General features: G+C 39.6%; 2 protein-coding genes across 12 annotated transcripts in view; both read left to right on the top strand.

Annotated features, from left to right (window-relative positions):
- RNF182 (ring finger protein 182) overlaps positions 1-24,224 on the top strand; it is a 128,815-nt gene that overhangs the window by 70,709 nt on the left and 33,882 nt on the right. Inside the window, exons 1-2 of one of the 10 annotated variants that reach the window (XM_074398466.1) lie at positions 10,292-20,225; positions 20,577-20,811. The exons of 4 other annotated variants lie outside the window; for them this stretch is intronic. The gene's annotated coding sequence lies outside the window, so the exon portion shown is untranslated. Of the gene's footprint in view, positions 1-5,784; positions 5,865-6,276; positions 6,336-6,701; positions 6,790-10,291; positions 20,812-24,224 lie in introns of those variants that run through there. 5 more of the 10 variants (XM_074398467.1, XM_010338033.3, XM_039462666.2 and 2 more) reach the window with 5 other exon arrangements.
- The window catches only part of CD83 (CD83 molecule), a 197,843-nt gene continuing 179,404 nt past the window's right edge, over positions 5,786-24,224 (top strand). The window contains exon 1 of one of the 2 annotated variants that reach the window (XM_074398465.1): positions 5,786-5,864. The gene's annotated coding sequence lies outside the window, so the exon portion shown is untranslated. Of the gene's footprint in view, positions 5,865-6,706; positions 6,790-24,224 lie in introns of those variants that run through there. The other variant, XM_010338030.3, reaches the window with a different exon arrangement.

Raw genomic sequence — 24,224 nt, forward strand, 5'->3', positions numbered from 1 at the left:
GTTTTTTTGATCTTGCTTTTCTAGCTCTTTCAGTTTAGACGATAGGGTGTCAATTTTAGATATTTCTTTGCTTCTCATGTGGGCATTCATTGCTATAAATTTTCCTCTAGAGACTGCTTAAATGTGTCCCAGAGATTCTGGTATGTTGTGTCTTCGTTCTCACTGGTTTTGAAAAACATCTTTATTTCTGCCTTCATTTCATTGTTTATCCAGTCAACATCAAGAGCGAGTTGTTCAGTTTCTATGAAGTTGTGTGGTTCTGAGTTAGTTTCTGAATTCCGAGTTCTAATTTGATTGCACTTTGGTCTGAGAGACTGTTTGTTATGATTTCCATTCTTTTGCATTTGCTGAGGAGTAATTTACTTCCAATTATGTGGTCAATTTTAGAGTAGGTGTGATGTGGTGCTGAGAAGAATGTATATTCTCTGGATTTAGGGTGGAGAGTTCTGTAAATGTCTATTAGGTTTGCTTGGTCCAGGTCTGAGTTCAAGTCCTGGATATCCTTGTTAATTTTCTGTCTCGTTGATCTATCTAATACTGACAGTGGGATGTTAAAGTCTCCCACTGTTATTGTGTGGGAGTCTAATCTCTTTGTAGGTCGTTAAGAACTTGCTTTATGTAACTGGGTGGTCCTGTATTGGGTGCGTGTATATATATATATATATATATATATATATATATATATATATATGATCGTTAGCTCTTCTTGTTGCATTGATCCTTTTATCATTATGTAATGCCCTTCTTTGTCTCTTGATCTTTTTTGGTTTAAAGTCTATTTTATCAGAGACTAGGATTGCAACTCCTGCCTTTTTTTTGCTCTCCATTTGCTTGGAAGATCTTCCTCCATCCCTTCATTTTGAGCCTTTGTGTGTCCTTGTAAGTGAGATGGGTTTCCTGGATACAGCACTCTGATGGGTTTTGACTTTTTATTCAATTTGCCAATCTCTGTCTTTTGATTGGGGCATTAGCCTATTTACATTTAAGGTTAATATTATGTGTGAATTTGATCCTGCCAGTTTGATGCTAGCTGGTTGTTTTGCCCGTTAGTTGATGCCGTTTCTTCATTGTGTCGATGCTCTTTACAATTTGGTTTGTTTTTGGAGTGGCTGGTACTAGTTATTCCTTTCTATGTTTAGTGCTTCTTTCAGGAGCTCTTGTAAAGCAGGCCTGGTGGTGATGAAATCTCTGAGCAATTGCTTGTTCATAAAGGATTTTATTTCTCCTTCACTTATGAAGCTTAGTTTGGCAGGATATGAAATTCTAGGTTCAAAGTTCTTTTCTTTAAGGATGCTGAATATTGGCTCCCGCTCTCTTCTGGCTTGTAGGCTTTCTGCTGAGAGATCTGCTGTGAGTCTGATGGGCTTCCCTTTGTGGGTAACCTGACCTTTCTTTCTGGCTGCCTTTAGCATTTTTTCCTTCATTTCAACCCTGGTGGATCTGACGATTATGTGCCTTGGGGTTGCTCTTCTTGAGGAATATTTTTGTGGTGTTCTCTGTATTTCCTGGACTTTAATGTTGGCCTGCCTTGCTATGTTGGGGAAGTTCTCTTGGATAATATCCTGACGAGTGTTTCCAGCTTGGATTCATTCCTTCCGTCACATTCAGGTACACCTATCAAACATAGATTAGGTCTTTTCACATAATCCCATATTTCTTGGAGGCTTTGTTCATTTCTTTTTACTCTTTTTTCTGTAATCTTGCTTCTTGTTTCATTTTATTCAGTTGGTCTTCAATTTCTGATATCCTTTCTTCTGCTTGGTCAATTCAGCTATTGAAACTTGTGTATGCTTTGTGAAGTGCTCGTGTTGTGTTTTTCAGGTCCATCAATTCATTTATGTTCCTCTCTAAGCTGTTTATTCTCATTAGCATTTTGTCAAACCTTTTTTCAAGGTTCTTAGTTTGTTTGCATTGGGTTAGAACATGATCTTTAGCTTAGAGAAGTTTGTTACTACCCACCTTCCGAAGCCTGTTTCTATCAATTCCTCAGACTTATTCTCCATCCAGCCTTGTTCCCTTGCTGGTGAGGAGTTGTGATCCCTTGGATGAGGAGAGGTGTTCTGGTTTTGGGTATTTTCATCCTTTTTGTGCTGGTTTCTTCCCATCTTTGTGGATTTATCTACCTGTGGTCTTTGTGGTTGGTGACTTTCAGATGGGGTCTCTGAGTGGAAGTCCTTTTTGTTGCCAATGAAGTTATTTCCTTCTGTTTCTTAGTTTTCCTTCTAACAGTCAGGCCCCTCTGCTGTAGAACTTCTGGAGGTCCACTCCAGACCCTACTTGCCTGGGGAGCACCTGCAGCTGCAGAAAAGTAAGAGTTGCTGCCAGTTTCTTTTTCTGTTATCTTTGTCCCAGGAGGATATCCACCAGATGTCAGCCTGAGCTCTCCTTTATCAGGTGTCTCTTTAATTATATGGGGTCGGGGAGCTGCTTGAGGAGACAGTCTGTCCCTTATAGGAGCTCACATGCTGAGCTATGAGCTCTGTTGTTCCATTCTGAGCTGCTGGGCTGGTATGTAAGTCTGCTGCAGCAAAACTCATAACCGCCTTTTTTCCGCAGGTGTTCTGTCCTGGGAAGGTGGGGCTTTATTTATAAGTTCCTGACATGCTGCTGCCTTTTTTCAGAGATGCCCTGCCCAGTGAGGAGGTAGCCTAGTCACAGTCTGCCAGCAGAGGCGTTGCTGAACTGCCGTGGGCTCTGCCCAGCTGCTGCGTGAACTTCTTTGCAGTTTTGTTTATAAGGGTATAGTGAGAACTGCCTTGGTAATGGCAGTCTGCCTCAGTAATGGCAGACTGTCTCTGCAATGGTGGACTGTCTCAGTAATGGCGGACTGCCTCAGTAGTGGTGAACTGCTTTGGTAATGGCAGACGTCCTTCCCCCAACAGAGCTGGACATCCCTGGTCCAGCTGTGCTTGCTGTGAAACTCTCAATTCAGAGTGTTTTAGATTGCTGGTCTTTGTGGGGGTGGGACCAGCTGAGCCAGATCACCTGGCTCCCTGTTTCAGCCCCCTTTTTCTCAGTTGAACATGTGACTCTGTCTCTCAGGTGTTCCAGTTGCCAGTTGAAATGGCGCCCGGATTTATGTGAGTTTTTGTGCTGAGACCCACTGTGCCAGCTGAAACAGCCACACTGGAGACTCGTGGCGCTTTCCACCTGGGACTCTCCTGGTCTGTGGGCAGTAAAAATTTGTTTGGAAATGTGGTGATCACTCAACCTCTGCATTTTCACTGGGAACTGAACTCCAGAGCTGTTCCTATTCAGCCATCTTGGATCCTCTCCGGAAGTGCTGCTTTGCTTCCAGGGGAAACCAATTCTGCCCTATAATCCCTATTTTATAGATAAGGAAACTGAGGAATAGATGTATTAAATTGCTTGCTAAGGTCATGTAGTTGATAAACAGCTGGGATTCAGGTCCTGGTAATCTGACTTTAGTGTCTGTGCTAAAATCTATAAAAAATATAATCACATAAGCTAATGCTTGTATATAATAGTAGTCTAATAAGTTGAAATTATTTAACAGAAAATTCCATATTGTGGCATATTTATGAGTTGGGGAGCATTAATGAGGTAATTATACTTTAGAAGTTTAAGAAGACTAGCTAACTTTAGATTTCTTAATTAGATTTTTCTGAAACACTAATCCTAAAACAGAGCTAACATGCCACATATATAATTTAAAATCTTCTAATAATCATGTTAAAAAAGTGAAAAGGAACAAATGTTAATGATTTTAATAATATATTTTCTTTAACTCAATAAATTCAAACTATTTACATGTAGCCAATATAAACATTACTCATATTATTTTTTAAAAGTTATTGTTCCAAGTCTTTGAAATCTGATGTGTATCTTGCACTTACTGCACATGTCAATTCAGTAGCTAATTCACATGTGGCTAGCAGTTAATGAATTTGACTGTACAGCTCTATATCTTTTTAGGAAAGCAAATTCATTATTTGAACCTCATTTTGAAAGTGGTGGAAATAAGAAAGGCTACTCATGGATCCACACATTAATTTCTAAGCTTTAGTACCTTCATTTTCAGTTTAACTAAACAGACTAAAAGCTGCAACTTAACCTATTCAAATGATATCCCCTGGTAAGTAAGGTGGCACATTTTAAGATGGTTTCCTGACAAGTCTTTTAATTTTCTCCAAGAGGCAGAATGGAAGCAGACCTCAAGAGAAAGCTAAACCTCTTTTGGAAAAATGAATGTCTGGAAGAATCTCTCACAGAATAAGGCAGGACCAGGTCACTAAGCAATTCTCTAAGTGTGGACACAATGTAGACTTTTCCAAGCCTTCAGCTGAGGGCAGGGATGGCCAAGTCAATGGTCCTTCCCTGTTCTGTATTCAGGTTTTGATCAGGCAGTAATGTGTAGGTCAACAAACATTTATTAAGGCTCTTTGTTTTTGATTCTTCATTGATAAATTTCTAATAAATGCTCATTTAAAAAAACCAAACAAGCCAAATAGGTGTACTAAATTGTACATTGTAATAGATAATTATCCCTTCAATTTTTATTGTACTTAACAGGTTACCACTGCTAGCAATTAGTTAGGCTGTCTTAGAGACTATCCGTATGTTTTTGTTCTATCTATCCAGAATTTTTTGGTACAGAATGGGATCACCCACACATACTGTTCTGAGCTTCCCTTTTCATTTAATAAGAAATCAATCTCGATGAATTTTATGTATTTTATTCTTATTAATGGATGCATAGTATTACATGCTATGAGTGCACCACATTATTTGACCATATCGCTATTGATGGGCATTTAAGTTGTTTCAAACATTTACTATTGCAGAACATCTGCAATGAACATCCTTTTATACCTATCATTACACATCACTGTAATTCTGTATGACAGATCTCTAGAACTGAGATAGCTGGGGGAAAGTTATGTGCATTTTGAATTTTGGCAGTTATTGCCAAATACTTTATGGCTTGCCAGAAAGACCTTGTCTTTTGACTTCATCTGGAATATTTTGACTTCATTCAGAATATTCCCATTACAAGAAAGTGGCCAGTCTCTTGGGGTGGGGGGAACACATGGTTTTCCTTTTCCACCATGAAATACATCTTATCTTTTCACTCCTTAATATACGTACCTTCAAATGGCAGTAACACTGTTCCACTTTGTGACTTCTCAACTAAGAAGTAAACCCAGAAAACATGAGCCACCCTGGATTTTATTATAAGTTATTGACATTCCTTCGGTGATTCACAAATGTCAAAAAAATAAATGTCATGTTCCCCAGGGTTTAAAGAAAGGCACTGTAGCTTTTGGATTCAGCAACAGATCTTTCAAGAAAACCGTGTGGAGTGATGACTCACTCCCCCCATGGAGGCTGCCCTCTGGCTCGTCCTTTAGGGGAAGCATGACCGAGGGTCTGCTAGTGCTTTTCTCTCCCTCTGAGAATTTCCTTAGGAGAGGAAAAAGTTAGCTTTCCTTTCTCTGCCCCTGAGTGCCCTGGCCTGCAGTACACGACCGGTCCTCGGCACAGAGTCACTCAGGGCTCATGGCAGATGCTTGGCAGTCACAGCCAGTAGCTGCGCAGTGTGGCAGCAGCTGAGATCCATGCTGCAGCCTGAAAGTTGCGTTTCAGCTGGTGAGGCTATCAAGCCCCCTGTCCCCTCTCTCCTACGGGAGCCCTCAACAAGACAGAGACCCGGTTTGGGCGGAGTGAGACCAGATCCAGCAGAGGCAAAGCGCGGTAAAGGGGCGGAGGAGCAGGAGGGGGAGAGGGAGGCGGCGGCACGGCGCCCCTTGGCAGCTCCGTGCACGCTGCGGCAGTGGCCACAGGAGCACCGAGTACCAGTTGCTCAACACTTTATCGCTCCGCATGGCTCTCTCCTCCCTTAAGTGAGTGTCCGTTTGGAGGGTACAGCTCCGCAGAAGAAAGGTGTGGCGGTGGCGGTGGAGGGTGTGCGGGGGCTGGCGGCGCGCGGGAGTTGGAACGTCCAGTGTGGGAAAGCGGAGGAGTGCCCACCGGGACGCCGACACCACTTACCCTGGGGCGCTGCCTTCCGCTCTGGCCGGGCAGAAACCGGCAGTTTGTGAGGGAGACGGAGTGTGCGCGCGTTTGTGGCGGTGGCGGCCCATCGGGGGTCCTGTTCCCTCGGAATAGACCCGGACTGCTGCGGGGAAGGGCCGGGGGGCCGCGGCGGTTGCCATGGTGACGCAGGGTCGGCGGCTACGCGCGGCGGAGACAAAGCCGCCAGCCCGCCAGCCGGCCGGCTCCTCGCGCGAGCTCCTCCTCCGCGGGCGCCTCCCTCCCTCCCAGGCGCCGCCGCAGCCGGAGCGGCTCCCGAGCCCTGAGCCGCGGCCGCCCAGGTGAGGCGAGCGCGCCCGCGGCCGGGGAGGGGTCGGTGGGGCGCCGGGGAGGGCGGGTCCGCCCGCGCGCGGTTGGGGGGCGGGGTGGGCGGTGCTTGCGCCCGGCAGCGCCCGAGTCCCAGGGGGCGCATCCGCACTGAGGAAACCGCCGGCGCCGCGGCCTCCCCCACGCAGGGGGCAGCCTCCCGCCCCGCAGTCCCGGACGGCGCCGGACCGCGCGCGCGCGCGGAGGAGAGGGGGCGGCAAACTTCGGGCGGAGCGGCGGCGCCGGGGCCCGCGCGCGGAGCCTCTCTCCGGGCACCACGGGAGCCGCCGTCCTGGCACCAAGTTGAGGGGCTGCGCGTCGGAGGCGGCTCAGGAGCCCGCGCGGCTGCACCTGCTCACAGGAGCTGTCCCTGAATTGTTTTTATTTTCCCTCCTGGCCTGCCATCGAGGCTTTTAGGGGGAAAAACAGGTATGAAAATATTTACCTTTGGACTTTCATGTTGGATGGCTTATTTTCTTGGAGGAGGGCATGGGAGGGTAGTAGGAGGAACAAACGACAGATTTTTACAAATCTCTGAAAAGTGAGCCCATTCTTTTATGGCTGTGGCTGAAGCATTTTGAGGGGGCTTCTGAAGTTCGTTTGGAGATTGAATCGAAGGACCTTTGTCTTTGGAAGGTGCAGTTGCACCTGTAACTAGATGGTGAGGGTAACCCGGTTTCCCCGGCCAGCAGGACCAGAGTTTATAGCAGGACCGATACTCCATGGCACCGATGCATTGCTTTTGTTTCTGGAAGGTATTGTGTTCATGCTGTAAGGAACTGGAAAATGCCTTGTGTTTTCGTGTGTAGGGAGGCAATCCAAGGCACCTCTGGAGGCAGGTAGCTGGGCGGTGTTTGCATCGGTGTTTATGAGTGTGATGATGAGGACCACAATGCGGTTGCCAAGGGCATTGGGGGCACTGGGTAGGGAATTGCTCGAGTTACAGGCACCCCTGCCCTTTCTCAGTGGCCCCAAGTCTTGCCATCATTTCGTGATGATTACTTTGTTGCAGACGCGAAGCACAGATTAAAATTGTGACTGTGAAGACTTATTTTTTGGTACTTAGACATCATCTTACAAGTAACATGAAAGAAAACAGTCCATTTTCAGAAATACGGTTGATCAGAAGGAAATTGTATATATGTTAAGATTTGTTTTAAATCATATTTAAACAGTATGAGATGTCATATCGATAACTGGAAAAGATCCAACGTATTAAATTGTATACCCAACTTAGTAAAATAATGTACAAATTGGAATAGGTCAGTTAAAGAACTCTATATGGAATGCAAGAAATTATATTTGCTAGAAAGTAATCAATGAAAACAAACAGTACCACTGATCATTTTAAATTGCAGTTAAGTTGATTGGAATTCCGGATATTACAGTTACTCGAGGTGTCAGGCAAAGAGTGATTATCTAATATTTCTCTTCCCTCTTTTGGGATTTCAACACCTGTTAGCCTGCTGATTATTAGGTTTCTCAGTCTGTTCATATTTGCCAGCAATTTTAAGTAATGCCACTTCATTAGAAGACTGTATTGGAAACTAAAGTATTGAAGTTGCAGTAACAGTTTGCAGGCTATTTCACAATTGGGTTTGGCTTTAAACTGAATTTTACCTGTGAAGGATTCACAGATGCTCTGCTAAATACTCGTTCATGACGGTAATGAAATGGTACATTGATTACAATGAAGTCGATCTGCTTTGAGAAGATAAATAGAAGAGAAAAATAAGTATTTTCTCACTTAAGCATGAAAAGGAAACAGGATATTGAAGTCTAGGCACATTATATAGACAGAGAATTTAGTTTCCTGTTTTGTACTATAAATAAATTATTATTTTTCTCTAAGGGACCAAAAGAACACCTTTATTCAGATCTTTGTTAGCAAAACAAGTATTCAAGTAAAAGGACTTGGTCCACGCTCTCAGCCAAGTGAAACCCACACTGTGAGTTCTAGCCTAAACATTTATGTGGTGGCCCTTTATCTTGAATGCTGAAGAATGGAGATATCCATTATGAATTCAGCACAGTAAGGACAGGTACTTTGTCTTTGCTGCTAGCTCACACAGACACAACATTCAATATGGTTTGGCTTCTTCCAAGCTGCATCATTTTCTGCCAAAAAATAAAATCAGTACACAGAAATCAACAGTCATGTATTGCATGCACTGCTCTGTTGTAGTGGTTTGTTTCTGAGAGCTCTGAAGCATGAAATGAAGCTTGTATCAGTGCAGTGGAAAACAATAATCTGGCATGTTTATATGTGTTACTAGTGTTCTGAGGTAGGTGCATAACCAGATAACGAAAGAAAAAATACTGTGATATCCTCAACATGTCCTTAGAAAATGCAAACAGAAAGTGTGCTTTCTGTCCTTTTAGCCACCTGGTGGAAGCAGGCAACAGCACTGCACATCCTCAGGGGTAAAATACTAGTCCTCACTCTTGCTGTTTCGCAGGAGTAGGAGTCTCTTTCTGCATGTCTAGCTTATGAGTTTTGATTTTATGAAGTAAAACTAGGCCTAATTTTTGGTATAAGCTGTAAAATACGGTCTGATAATCGTCACTACAGCTGTATTCTACCTGAAAGAATTCTGTAATTTCGTTTATGATTCATATCCAAAGGCATAAAAGCGAGCCACAAATACTCCTGTTTAAGTTAGAATTAACGTAATATTTGTGCCATGGAAAGTCAGTTGTTTGTAACCATGTAAGCCTGCATGGGCAGCCTAAAGCCACTGAAACCTTTATTGGCTGTTTCTGGGTCAACATTCTCTTGCAATTTCTAGTTGCACTGGGATAACATGATTACTGGTTGGTAATTTAGCATCTAGTGCAGTATGTTGTAGCATTTATAAAAGCATATTTGTGAAGGATGGTAGTTTTTAAAGGATTTCTTCATTACTGAAACACTTAGGTTTAGGTTTGTGGCTGGGGAGAATAATGTGGCCCTGAGACCTCAAGACAAAATGCTCTAAATATAAGGTATTGTTAACTGACCTGCTGTGCACAGTGGCTATTGATCAGAACTACTGTGCTGAGAAAAGGCACAGGAGACACATGGTCATCGTGATAGGATGTGGTGTTTAGTGACATGGATTTTTAATAGTGATTGATAGAAGCTGAAAAACTTTTATGGGCACGTGTTTCATTTTTCATGTTTTCAATTAAAATGGAGATAAGATGTCTTAAGCTGTTTGGTAAACGACAAGGGCTTGGGGAAAACATATACTTTTATATAGTGTTGTACATAATTCAAGTGATATAAACATAGTTCAAAGTAAACAATTGTTTTCCTTAGGTGCCAGTTGTTTGTAACAGTTATATAATATGGTTTTGCACATCAGTTATCAAATGTTTCCTTCCATATAATCCGTATTGCTTGATGAAAGTCAACGGACCTCTTATAATTGTGGACTTACTTGTTTTTCAACTATTAGCATTATTTATTTTATATGTAATTCTTTATGTATGACCCCAGATACTCTCCTTTGGTCTAGTTTTCAGCCTTCCTTTTTTCAAAAGTTACCAGTTAATTTTGTAATGTTTTTTAAAAAAGTTTTATATTTCCAGAGCTTATTTTAAAAATGATTTGGTTAACTTGTAATTTGATCAGAAAATAGTGTGCATAAAAACACATTATAATGTTTATGTTTCACATTTTGGGTATTTATAGAGATGGCTTGTTGGATAGTAGAATTTGGGATCCTGGTAGGTGATTGCTTATTTCCATACGTGGTTTGAACTCAATCCTTGTTGCTTTATCTTATAATCGGTTGAACTGAAAACCAAAGAACTAGGAAGTGGAGGCAGCAGTGAGTTTAAAGGTGTTTAAGAGATCAGTTTGTACTGACAGTCTGCTGGCATAGTGGCCAAAGGTGGTGTGGGGGTAGGGGTGCTGTGGGGATGGTTGGGAGGGCAGGGTCAGGAAGTCTGGGGCAGGAGGCTGGGAGACAGTGATGGCTCTAATAATCTCCTTAACACTTTATGGTCCAGACTCTAAAGCAAATTACCTGAGGTCTTTACGTAGTGACTATTTCTAAAGGCTGGCCAGTCCTGCAACAGAGATGCTGGTGCTGGTCTTCGTCACTTAGCTCCGTTTTTCCTCCCAATTAACTAAAAAGTGACTGTCTTGAATTGTGGTTTAAGTAAACTTTAAACATTGTAAACCACAAATTAAGGCCCAATAATAAAGTTTTTCCATATAGGTAATGTTATTTAATTGGTCAGGTACATGATTTGGATAATCAAGATGGCAATGAAGCTATAAAATGAAGCTGTGTGTTTGGCTGACATATTTGATGTGTTTGAGTGAGTTGTGTTTCTGATCAATCTGTTGTGAACCATCTTCACTCTCCTATAGCTATAGTCATTCAAGGCAGCCATGGTGTTTTACATAATTTGATCACTATGTGATGTGTCAGGCATAGTTATACTGAAGAATTGTTGTTTACTCCAATTCAACTCTTGAATTTTAAATCTACAATAAAAGGTTTCTCTGTGGTCTTCTCTGGCATTTTTTCTTCCTGTATATTGATTTCCTGAGACCTTGTTTAGTCTGATTGCAGTAATTTTCACTTCCAGCTCTTTTCTGTCAATCAAACCCTTATGAATTCTTTCCTATGGGTCAGACACTGTTCCAAGCACTTTAGAAATATCAATTCTTTTAATCCTCACAACAACTCTTCGAGGTAGGTACTATTATCCCTATTTTATGAATGAGAAAACTGATATGATCTCTTTCTGTTATGTTAACCTAAAGGTACACAAAATATGCCAGAATCCTGGCTTTATGTCAAGGAATGCAACAAACTTTATTTTCTATTTACTGGTATGTATTAAGTATAGCAATAATAACACTAATTATTATGCTTAGGCTTTCCTCCCTCATCTTATTTTCTCTGTCTTTTTACTAAAAAGTTACAAAACCTAAAGTAAAACAAGAAACATTTCTTCATAGCATAATGTGACGTGTACCAGTATTCTTTTCTGTACATAGAAACTAGAATAATTTATGAAAAAGATATTTTCTAAAGGTAGTTTTTCTTTACTATTTGTATTCATATATTAAAAGAATATCGTCAGCCTTGCGTATCTGCAGGTTCCACATCTGCAGATTTTATTGATTATGGATTGAAAATCTTTCGGAAAAAATACAATAAAAAAATACAATTAAGGAACCCAGTCTAAGAACTATTTACATGGTATTTACATTGTATTAGGTGTTACAAGTAATCTGCAGTTGATTTAAAGTACATGGCAGATGCACATAGGTTATATGCAAATATTATGCCATGTTATGTCAGGGACTTGAGCATCTTCAGATTTTGGTATCCTTGGGGGTCCTGGAGCCAAACCCCCTACAGGTACTGAGGGGTGACTACATATTTTCTGTGGTATTGACCTTGCTATATACATGTAAATCCATCTTGGAAATGTTGATTCCCTTTGTGTTGCCTCACAGGGTTATCCTTAATCCAGGCTCACCCGCTCTTTCCTAGGCTACCTCTTACGTGTGCTAAGAAGTAAGTGATATTCCCTTCTCACACCCTCCCTGTAGAAGTCTGTGCATGCCCCTCCTCTGAAATAACACATGTTCTTACTGTCTCCATAGAAGCGTGATTAAGCATTTAATTTCAGGAGCCTTATTTAAGCTATGTAAAAAGTAGGACTAAATAAGATAGATCTTCATAAAAGCAAGTAAGTAAATGTAGTTCTGTGGGTTCTTTTAATAGTAAATATTGTAATAGCTACCATTTATTAAGTATTTACTTGGTGCCAGGTACACTATTAAGTATTCCACACAAGCTGTCTCTTTTGATCATCACCATAATTCTTGTTTTCTCATCTGTAAAAAGCTAATAAACAGCTTATCCAAGATTGTAGAGAGTTGGTAGATTTAAAAACATGATTGATGTGGATAAATCACAATCTGAATTTGACTATGATTGCTTTGTTAATTACCAGAAGACAAAGAATGCCTTCCTGCTGCAGTGAAGATGCTTTTGGGATTATGTTACTTGGAAAGAATGGCAGTTGAGGACTGCCTGGTGGAGCAAATTCAGAGTGGCAGGTATGGCTGGCTGATGAGGAAGTAGTTCTCAGGAGGTAGCCAAGAAAAAGACATGTTTGTTTACAATTATTGCTGCCGACCTCAGGTGGGCTTTTGGAGTAGAAGGAGGGAGAGAACTCCTATCCTCAAGTCTGTTTTTGGAATAAAAAACAAAATTAAATGGAGTTATTTTCTATCACCCGAATTTCTGTTTTGTTTTATACTGTGTTCTGGATTGGAAATGAATAAGGAAAAGGGCTACATGAGTGGTTCTGGATGAAATGAAATGAAAAGTAACTCAATAAATGTTACATACCCCAGGCTAAATTCTCTGAGGGTCAGAGCAACATGCTCTTTGTTACAGTGGGAGATTTCCTTGTTTTAGGATGCTGAAGGTCTGGAGTGCAGTATCAGGGATGAAGTTAGAAGTCCCGAAAGATGTTTTCATTTGGATCATTCCCTTGCACAACGTGAGGTTTCCTTGGGATTCCTGCTGCATACTTTTCTTGATAACTCCTGGGGGGAAAAAAGGAATAAAAAGGAATAAGAGACGTAGAATCTTAATAGTATGGAATAAACCCACTTTTATGATCATCTAATTATTTTTGTCACTGTGAGCTTTTTTTTTTTTTTTTTTTTTTTTTTTTTAAATGTTCAAAACCAATATGAAAAACTAGATAACCTGGATTTCAATACTGGCTCTGCCACCTTTTACAATATGACCTTGAGGTAGCTGCCTCTGTACCTTCATTAGATTACTGCAATGGAAAGCATGCTCATATCCCCTCCAAATTCATATGTTGAAATTCTAACCCCCAAGGTGATGGTATTAGGAGGTAGGGCCTTTGGGAGGTGATTAGGTCATGAGGGTGGAGCCCTTATAAACAGTATTAGTGCCCTTATGAAAGAGACCCAGGGAGGTCATTGGCCCATTCTGCCAAGTGAGGACACAGTGAGAAGGCACCATCTGTGAACCAAGAAGTGGTCTTTTACCAGATAGCTAATCTGCCAGCACCTTGATCTTGGACTTCTCAGTTCCCAGAACAGTGCGAAAGAAATTTCTGTTGTTTATAAGCCATTCACCTTATGGTGTTTTGTTATAGCAATCTGAACAGACTAAGACAATTACCTGTAAAGTGGAGACAATAATATTACTTACTTCACTTGGTGATCATGAGGATTAAATGAATTAATATTTCTAAAGTATTTAGTTATTATTATTATTTTTTTGTGTGGAATGTTTCCCCATCTCCTCTCCCCACTCCTGCAACTGCTCCAAGCCCTGGTAAAGTACTTAGTTATTAAGGGTAAGTTTTGTGTGGAGAAAGGAAAAATTAATATTTACTTTATTTCAGGTAGAAACAAAAATCTAATTTTATTTAGGCCTTTAAGTTCAACTTGCATATCTTAATATTCTGTTTATATATCTGGTAAATATGAGCAATCATCTTCACTTTGACTGAACTTTAATTCAAATTGAACAGATTGAATTTCTTAAATTATCAGTCTCATTTAGAAACTTAGTTAAATTTCAAACCTTAAATTTTTAAAATTGCACGTGTTACTTTAATGTATTGATTTTTCTATTTAGATAAATCATATGCTTATTGGGCAAATATATGACTCAAGTAAGTAAAACCTTACCAAATACTTAGGTTAGGTTCCTTTGAATATTTCATCACTTATAAAATTAATATTGTATAGACATAGTCAAACACCTAAACATTTCAATCAAAATAAATTATGTCTAAAATCTATTACACATTTTCAACTAGAATCACAAGGCTCATCTGTCAGTTTGATGTCAGATTCTTTTAAACATTAAAAACCTGACAATTGTGCACAGACTGTTCCAATTAATACAAGACATATTTCTAAACATTTCCATAAAGTAATAAGTCAAGTCTGACTTTCTTCATCTCTATATTCAATTCTAAACCTCCTCTAGATCGGAGTCAGTTACCAATTAGAAGGAAGTTTATCATCTCAGATAAACTGAAGTTGCCATTCTAAGTGAACTTTAGTTATCCTACCATCCCATATTGATTTGAAATTTCTGTCTGACCATTTTTTAAATTAAAATATAGTTGCTTACTGATTACAGATTTAAGGCTTGCATGATGCATCTGGACTGCACACATTCTGGAGAATTCTTTCTGTGACATAGATGGACAGGCTTGGCTCTCCTGTGTAGACATCATAACAATAGGAAACTCCAAACTCTTCTTTTCAGATAGTGTTGGTTTTTTAATCCTTACACCACTGCTGTCCAATATATACTTTTATGTTACAGGGAGTGATATTAAAAAGTAAGAATTGGCCAGCTATGTGGCTTACACCTGGAGGCTGAGGCAGGACGATCACTTGAGGCCAGGAGTTCAAGACCAGCTGGGCAACATAGTGAGATCTCATCTTTACAAAATTACAAAAATTAGCGGGACACAGTGGTGCACACCTGTAGTCCCAGCTGCTCCAAAGGCTGAGGTAGGATGAGGCAGGAGGATTGCTTGAGCTCAGGAGTTGAGGCTTCCATGAGCCGTGATTATTCCTCTGCACTCCAGTATGGGTGACAGAGCGACACTCTGCCCCGTAAAAAAAAACAGAAAGAAAAAAGAAAAAGTAATTATTTTAAATAATGATTTTATTTAATATGTCCAAATTACCAAAATTTCAACATGTTATCAATATAAAAATTATTAATGAGATATTAAACATTTTCATTTTGCACAAACTATTTGGAATCTGGTATGCATTTTATACTTAGAACATCTCAATTTGGATGCCGAATTTTCAGCAGTTAAAATGAGGCTGGGCACAGTGGCTCATGCCTGTAATCCCAGCACTTTGGGAGGCTGAGGCCAGCACATCATCTGAAGTCAGCAGTTTGAGACCAGCCTGACTAACGTGATGAAACACCATCTCCACTAAAAATACAAAGATTAGCTGGGGGTGATGGCACGTGCTTGTAATCCCAGCTACTCAGAAAGCTGAAGTGGGAGAATTGCTTGAACCTGGGAGGCAGAGGTTGCAGTGAGCCAAGACTACACCACTGCACTGCAGCCTGAGCAACAGAGGGAGACTCCATCTCAAAAAAAGAAAGAAAAAAGAAATGTGGTCTTACCAAGAGAATAATGTTGTATTTGCAGGAAAAAAATATTTTTCATTGTTTCAGTTTCTAAATTTAAATTAATTGAAATTAAATACAATGTAAATTTTAGCTTCTTTTTTTTTTTTTTTTTTTTTTTTTGAGACGGAGTTTCGTTCTTGTTAACCAGGCTGGAGTGCAATGGCGCGATCTCGGCTCACCGCAACCTCCGCCTCTTGGGTTCAGGCAAGTCTCCTGCCTCAGCCTCCTGAGTAGCTGGGATTACAGGCACGTGCCACCATGCCCAGCTAATTTTTTGTATTTTTAGTAGAGACGGGGTTTCACCATGTTGACCAGGATGGTCTCGATCTCTCGACCTCGTGATCCACCCGCCTCGGCCTCCCAAAGTGCTGGGATTACAGGCTTGAGCCACCGCGCCCGGCCTCAATTTTAGCTTCTTAATTGCACCAGCCACACTTCAAGTGCTCAGTAGCCAAACATGGCTAGTGGGTGCCATGTTGAATACTGCAGTCCTAGACTTGATTCACAGTCACTCCTCATCCTGTCGCCTGTTGTTAGGGAGCCTTCTGTTGTTATGATGACTATATAGAAGGGCCAAACCTGTCCCTCGATGTCAGCTTTAGGCTGTGCCCACCAGTGTTTCAGCTGTCTTCTTTTGCTCCATTGGATTCTGCACTTCCCTCGCTCACAGTTACGTAGTAGTTTTAATGACAGCTGCTTGGTTAGAAAGGCATTTTAATATAATTTCATTAGATCCAAATATTCCATACTTTTGCCTGTTTTTCTGAATGACTTCTCCAACAATGTTTTTTGATTTGTTTACAGCAGTTGTAGTAGTTCCAAAGGTGGTAAACTTATGCTATCTCTGTTTTGTTGTAGGTAATTTGCCATTTAGATAGTATTGCCAAGATTGAATTGTGATCCACCCGTGAGTTCTCAATGCTGGCTGGCAGCCCCACTCCTTTTTTCTAATCTGTTCATTATTCTCCTGTCCTGGGAAGCCATTTCTGTCTTTTTTTTTTTTTTTTTTTTTTTTTGGTGAAGTCTCACTCTGTTGCCCGGGATGGAGTGCAGTGGTGTGATCTCAGCTCACTGCAACCTCCGCCTCCTGGATTCAACCAATTCTCCTGCCTCAGCCTTCTGAGTAGCTGGGTTTACAGGTGCATGCCACCACACCCAGCTAATTTTTGTATTTTTAGTAGAGACAGGGTTTCACCATATTGGACAGGCTGGTCTTGAACTCCTGACCTCGTGATCCACCTGCCTTGGCCTCCCAAAGTGCTGGGATTGCAGGTGTGAGCCACCGCGCCCAGCCTATTTCTGTCTTCTTGTCTCCCCTCAAACTTGAGCCACTTTCCTGCTTACGCTCTGCAGATGACCTTGCTTCCAGAAAACTTCCACAGGTATCCACCACCGCATCTGCCACACTCCTGCTGCTCTGAACTCATTCATATTACTGTCTCTCATGGGATCCTAAGAGGCTGAGTTCCCCTCTGATGCCACCTGCTCCCTTTGGACATTGTGTGCCTTCCCCTCTTGTCCACTCACAGATTATCATTTTTCTGTATCATCAATTTTTCCCCACTATTGGATCATTTCCTTCAGTTCCCAAAGTGTAACATGAGCTATAGTATTTCTTATCTTAAAAAAAAAACCAAAAATAAACCTTCATTGACCACTATATTTTTCCTTAGCTTCTGCACCATTTCTCTCCTCTCCTTTATAGCAAAACTTCCCCCAAAGAGTTGTCTACACTGCCCTTTCCTATTTCTCTCCTCCTCTTGAGCCTACTTCAGCTAGGCATTTGTACCCACTGTTCTGCTGAAAGTGCTTCATAGTGTCGTCTTCCTTGGTATGTCCAGGATCAGTTCTCAATCTTTATCTTATCCAACCTATCAGAAACTTTGGACAGTTGATAAAACACTTCTTGGAAGATTTTTTCGCTTGGTGTATGTATTAGCTAATGTCTTGGTGATGCTGCATTACAAGTTACCCTAAAACTCAGTAGCTCACATTTAATCATCTTTTGCTCATAGGTATTATAGTCCAGCTGCATTTCAGCTGATCTAGAATAAGTTTAGCTGGGTAGTTCTGCTCCAAGCTGTGGCTCCGCTGGGATTGATTCCAGGCTATGGATTGGGTTCAAATCTGCTCTTCCTGTATTTGTTCTGGGACTCAGGCTAAAGGGACTATAGCTGCCCAGAGTATGCTTTTGTTGTGGCAAATTATTGGAGTCAAAGAGTAAAGTCAAACCACCTAAGCACACCGAAGGCCTCTTCTTTCATCTTGTCCACTAACATTTCCGCTGGCCAAAGAAAGTCTCCTAGCCAGGCCTAATGTCAGTGGGGCAGGGAAGCATACTCCATCTACATTTGAAAAGGAAAGAAAGTGTTTCCTGAACAATAATGCAACATATCACACTTGACCTCCAGTACGTCTGTCTGTCTTGATTCTCTGCCCAGCTCACTGGCTTCCCTACTTAGTATCCTTTGCTGGTATCTCCCATTCTCTTCAAACACTGCACTGCCTTTGAGTCTAGTCTTTAGATTCTTTCCTTTCTTTGTTTACTCCCATTTCCCAGGTAATCTCATCTTGTCTCATGACTCTGATACCATCTTATCTGCTGATGAATCTTAAATTCATATTTCTAATAGAAAACTCTTCTCTTAATCCCACACTCATGTGTTCTCTCAGATGTCTAAACAGGCACTTCATACTCGGCACCTCCACAAATGAACTCCTGGTTGCCTGTGCTGATACTTTCCCAACCTGGCCTCCCTGTTTTTTCCGTTTCAGTAAATGGCAACTTCACTCTCTGAATTGCAGAGAGGCCATAACTTTGGATCATCCTTCACTTCTCCCTTTCTTCCTCTCACACTTTAAACTGAATACATACATATCTGTTGACTCTGCCTTCAAATCTGATGATTTCTCATTACCCCCATCACACCACCCTCGCATAACCCACTACCATTTCTCTTTTGTTTTATTGCAGGTGCTTTCTAACTGGTCTCCTAGCTCTGCCCTTGATAGCCTGCAGTCTGTTTTCCAGAAACATCCTGTTGAATCTTAAATCCGATCTTACCACTTTTCTGCTCAAAAAACTTCAAGTCCAATGACTTTTGCATCAACCTATCAGAAAATATTTCACTTGTTTAGTTTTTAAACTATATTGGCTTAAATTCACTTTTTAGCTCCTCTTTGTCATAAGGTTCTGTGCTGCATCTGCTACAATAGAAGGTCCTGTGGTTTTAAAGAAAGTTCATTGTTTGTCAGTGTCAAGTGCTACTTGATTATTATATTTCTCTGAAACAGTATTCACTTAAATCTGTTTATAGCAATCTCTTTTTGACAAAATTTACAAAAGTTGGCATTTTGACTTTAAATTCAGTCTCTATCAGTGACTTACTAAAAAGAGCAGCTTAGAAATAAGGGGGAAAAAGTTTTTAAAGCCCAAATGCTCCAGTTTTTATTCAAAGTCAAAGTTGTTATTCTGGAAGATACAAGTAATATTCTACATAATGTCACTTAAAATATTTGTAAATCTATTATGCAAACACTCAATAGTATAAGTAAGACATAAAATCACAATAGATACTTAAATATTTAGCTGAAACTACTGACAACTAATTACTATGGGGGACACAATAAAGATTGAAAGCCTGGGTTATCAAGTTGGTTTTTGCTTTCTAGAATCTTCGTAAATACTCATATTCAAGTAAGATCACATGTGCATACATAGAAAGCAGTATGTTCTGAAATTTCACTTTAGTGCCACTCTTTGTCCATAATGGATTTATTGCCAATTTTGAATCCTCATCTTACCTTGATCTGGCTTTTTTTTTTTTTTTCCTTGCCAGAATATTTAGGACAAAGTAAAATTCTGTTTTAGTTTTGGCCTTTTGTCGGAGAAATAGACTAAGCATAGTCTTAATATGTGTTTTTCAGATCTGGTTACAAGATGGATTATAGATTGTGTTTTAAGAGCAATGTTGTGATTGAAATATAAATAATAGTATAACTGGTTTTTTGTGATAGCAGAAACAACATTAAAAAGGTCATGTTATATAAAAAAAAAAACAAAACAAAACAAAACAAAAACTTCAAGTCCAAAAGAAAACAAAATAACCCCTTTATTGGCACCCTTCTCATTCAGGATAAACGGCAAAGTCAGCTTAAGGGCCCACAAACCCCTGCTGGCTCCCTGGCTGCCTGTGCTGCTCTCCTGTTGCTCACTGCACACCAGGTTTGCCCTTCTTTGAACATACCCAGCCTGCTCTTGCCTCCAGACTTTAGCGATGCTGTTCCTTTGCTTAGACTGCTCTTCCTGCAGATACCTAGAGGATTCACTCCCACCTTTCTTTTTTCTTTTTTAAAAATTTATTTATTTTTATTTTTTCTTCTTTTTTTCTCTGACTCCAGAAATCAGTACACTCCCTCCTTTCGTTCAGAGCTGTACTCAGATGTTATCTGGGTAGCCTTCCCTGAATACTTGATAAAAGATGCTAATCTTCTTGTCTCCTGTACTCTCTGTCTCCCTTACATGTTTTCATCCATAGCACCATTCTGATGTGGCACATCATGTAAACAAAGGAAAAAAAATATATTTGTCTTCCTCTTTCCTCTGTTGTGTAAAAGCCGTGAAGAGAGTTGGCTCTGTTTTATTGCTACCATATTCTCAGCCTGCAGAACAATGCCTGGAACATAGTAAGTGCTTAATAAATATTTCTTGAATGAATAAAAGAACTTTGTATGATGCCCATTTCTAGCACAGGGGATTAGTTTTAGGGAAACTCCAGGATATAATAGAGAGTTTGAGATTTCCATAGCCAAGCTTCTGTCTACGTGGTGGTGGTGTCTTGCAGTTGTCTCTGTAGCTTATTAATTGATCCCAGAAAATACTGTCCTCTCCTCTGGCAAGCTGATAAGAATGATTTATTTTGTAAAACTTATGACATCTGTAATTACAGAGACATGACCATTTCCATGGTAGGAACTTTTCTAAATGGGTGAGAGCTTTTAATAAAAAATACTGTTTGGTTCCCTTCTTTTCTCAAGGCTTTGTAAAAATGGATATGACCCACTTGAAGATAATTTTTGAGACCTCGCTAATGTTAACATGAATTAGAATTTCTTATGTGGAATTTTAGGGGGCTAAGAAATAAACGGAAAATACCTAAGCCCTACTTATTTATCAACTTGAATTAACAGTTCGCTTGCAGATACTTCAGTCCTGATGATAATAAAAATCCTAAAAACATGGTGTTCCAAGAGTCAGAGGCTGCAAAATCAGGTATGTGATGCAAGTTGCCTAACTTCCTTAACAAGCTTCACTTTATTACAAAGTGGGATACTAATAGTATCTATTATAGTGACTTGTCTGAAGGACTAAAGGATTAAATGAAATATTATATGCATTTATTATTAGCTTATTTATTGTGTTTGTTATTAGGTGTATAATGTTGTTAGCTTAGAAATATTATAATAGAAATGGATAGTGTGATTGTATTTTTATATGGAAAGATGACATGACCTTCTTGGACATAGATTTTCTTGTAAAGGGAATTGATTTAAAAAGGATTTCGTCATTCACCCTCCACATAAGTGATACCAGTTTTATTGGAGTTAAAGTGCATGATAATTAAAGTGCATGCTTTTGCAACTGATACTGGTCTGTAGGTGGGGAACAGTAGGATATAGCTCTACCTCTGAAAATAGGGCTGATATTGAATAGTTTGGAGAAAGATGAGAACAAATAAAATGATAGGATAAGTTAGGAAGTTCCTTCTCCTGAAAGATGACGATCGTATGAAGTTTTAAAGAGCAGGTAGACAACTCTTTCTGTCAAAGCTATTATATATGTGTAGTTCTGGAGGTGTCAATCCTGTACTTAGCCCATGACCTTTTTAGTTTTATAAGATCATATTTATTTATATAGTGGATACAGGTACAATTAATGGTACACAATCAAAGAAGAGACCCAGGAGTTGATGGGCACTATAAAATCGGTATAATAGTATACTATCACCTTGTAGAGTTCTTGTTAGGAGCAATAGTCAATGGATGGGTGAAAACTATACAACATAATTGGTAGCTGTCTGCCATTTGATTTATTTTTCCTCTATCACATGCCCTCTTGTTTCAGACTTTTCCTGTAAGAGATAAAGACTTACACTTGAACGTCATTTTTAATAATTCCTTTAAAAATAATTCTGATATTTTACCTTTTTTTCAAGATCTCTGGTTTTTAATCAAAAAGTTCTTTATATTGCTCATCAGATATAGTCTTATCAAATATAATTAAAAACTGCATGTGAGTCGTTTTCAAAAAAATATTTGATAGTGAAACATTAAAATGTCAGACATGCTATAGCATTAACAATACCAAAATAAGCAGAGTCAGGGTTTCCTATTAACTTAATCTATAATAAACTGTAATCATTAAAGTGTTTCATAAACATTTTTCACATAGCAGTTTTTTCCTTAAAACAGATGGAATAATCTGTTGAGAATTAGGACAGAAAAATAAGAAATAGGTAAATTGTGGAGTTTACATTAAATATGTTGTAGTAGCTTCTAAATGGAATATATTTTTATCTTATTTTTTATGCCTGATTTTTTTTTTGTGAAATAATTTTGAAGTTACACACACACACACCTCCCGTTTTCACCCAAACTGACAGGGTTATTAATTTCATTGTGTAATATTTGTCTTTGTATCCATACAACTAACAGAGCTCTCCTGACATCATCTCAGCTGTGCTGCTTTTTGCACTCTGAGCTCTAATCTCATGGGCCTCTTTTTAATCCCTCATATGTGGCAGACGTTCTCCTGCCCTGCACAAACAAAATCCAAATAAATAAGAATATTAGCAGAGATACATAAAATTCAGATAATTAAAATAAGGCAAATGAGTGAATGAGTACCTTAGGTTAAAAGGGAAAGTAACGTTTAAATTGGGATTTGAGTGACAAGAGAAGACTTGATCAAGAGCAGAGCATTTCAGACAGAATCACTGCAAAGGCCCTGAGGCAGACCTAGAATGCAGGAGAGTCATATGAAATGAGGTCAGAAAGAAAAGGAGTGGCTAGACTGCTCCAGGTTTTGTTATTCAGGCTACGGACTTGGCTTTTATTCTCTGTGCAATAGGAAGCCATTGGAGGACTTTTTGTAGAGGTGGTCTGGGAAAGATGGGAGTAATTTGGTTAACATTTTAGAAATATTCTTCCATGTAGAGAATGAAACTACATGGAAGATGTAAGGAGACAAGATGAATACCAGGGAGACTTGTTAGAAGCCAATTTTAATAGTACAGGTGAAAGATGGCGTATTTACAACAATTTAAATTTTACAGTTATTTATGTGATAGATTGACACCATCCTCACTAGACTGTAAGCTCCAACAAGGCAGAAACCATGTCTTTTTTTTTTTTTTTTTGCTTAAAGTTGTAATCCCAGTGTTGTATTCCCAGATATAGTCCCTGTATGTTGCCTTAACTGTCAATTCAGTATTTTCCATATTTTACACATAGAAGATACATGTATGTATCGTGACCAAAGAAATTATTGTAGCTAGCAGGAAAATATTCTTAAAGTCAGAATATCAAGGCCTTTATTCGGATATTCAGATTAGAGTTGGAAGTCCTTCACTCTGATTCTGACAGTGGAAGGACTGCAAGCCACATATGAATAAGTAGACGGTGTTTTCACAGGAAATCAGAACATTTGATGATTCAAAAAGATAGCACATTAGTTATAACCATATGATGTCACTGAAACTGTTGAAATTGTTTTGCTTTCTTAATCATGATAATGTATGGATAGAAAAGCAACTATGCAATGTATCTTACATTGAATATATACAAAAGATGTTTAAAAATAAGACATGATTTATTTGAGATAGACCTCACTTATTATAATGGGGCATTGGAAATGGGTTATGCTATTGATACAATTTTGGTGCATATATTAGTCCGTTCTCACATTGCTATAAGGAACTGCTTGAGAGTGGGTAATTTATGAAGAAAAGAGATTTAGTTGACTTACAGTTCTGCAGGCTGTACAGGAAGCATAGCTGGAGAGGCCCCAGGAAACTTACAATCATGGCACATGGCAAAGGGGAAGGAGACACATTTTACATGGCCAGAGCAGGAAGGTGGAAGAAAGATGGGAGAGGTGCCACATGCTTTCAAACAACCAGACCTCCTGAGAACTCTGTCATGAGACAGCACTATGGGGATGATGCTAAACCATCAGAAACCACCCCTTGATACAATCACCTACCACCAGGCCCCATCTCCAACATTGGAAATTGCAATTCAACATGAAATTTGGGTGGGGATACAGAGCCAAACCTTATCAGTAAGGAACTAGCAACATAAAAAATTTAATGTTTTCCTTTTCCCTATCTTTATGGACAATGATGAAAGAGTTGGAAATCTTTAGCTTTATGTCAACAGTTGGACACATAAATAAGAGAAGCTTAAAGCGTTTTAGAATTCAGGAGAATAGCTCTACCAAGATTCAGTTATTCTTTAGTCTGCAGTAAATTTAAATGGTTGTGGTTGATTGGTCTATAAATACAAAATTTTCTTCCACAGACAGTTTAAAAAGGAGAAAATTTAGACAGCTCTTGTAAAAAATCTCAGAGAGTAGGAAATTTCTTAAGTAACACTGTGCTTGGCACTAATGTCTCAATGATGAAC

This window comes from Saimiri boliviensis, chromosome 4 (assembly GCF_048565385.1).
Source record: "Saimiri boliviensis isolate mSaiBol1 chromosome 4, mSaiBol1.pri, whole genome shotgun sequence".
Classification (NCBI taxonomy): Eukaryota; Metazoa; Chordata; class Mammalia; order Primates; family Cebidae; genus Saimiri; species Saimiri boliviensis.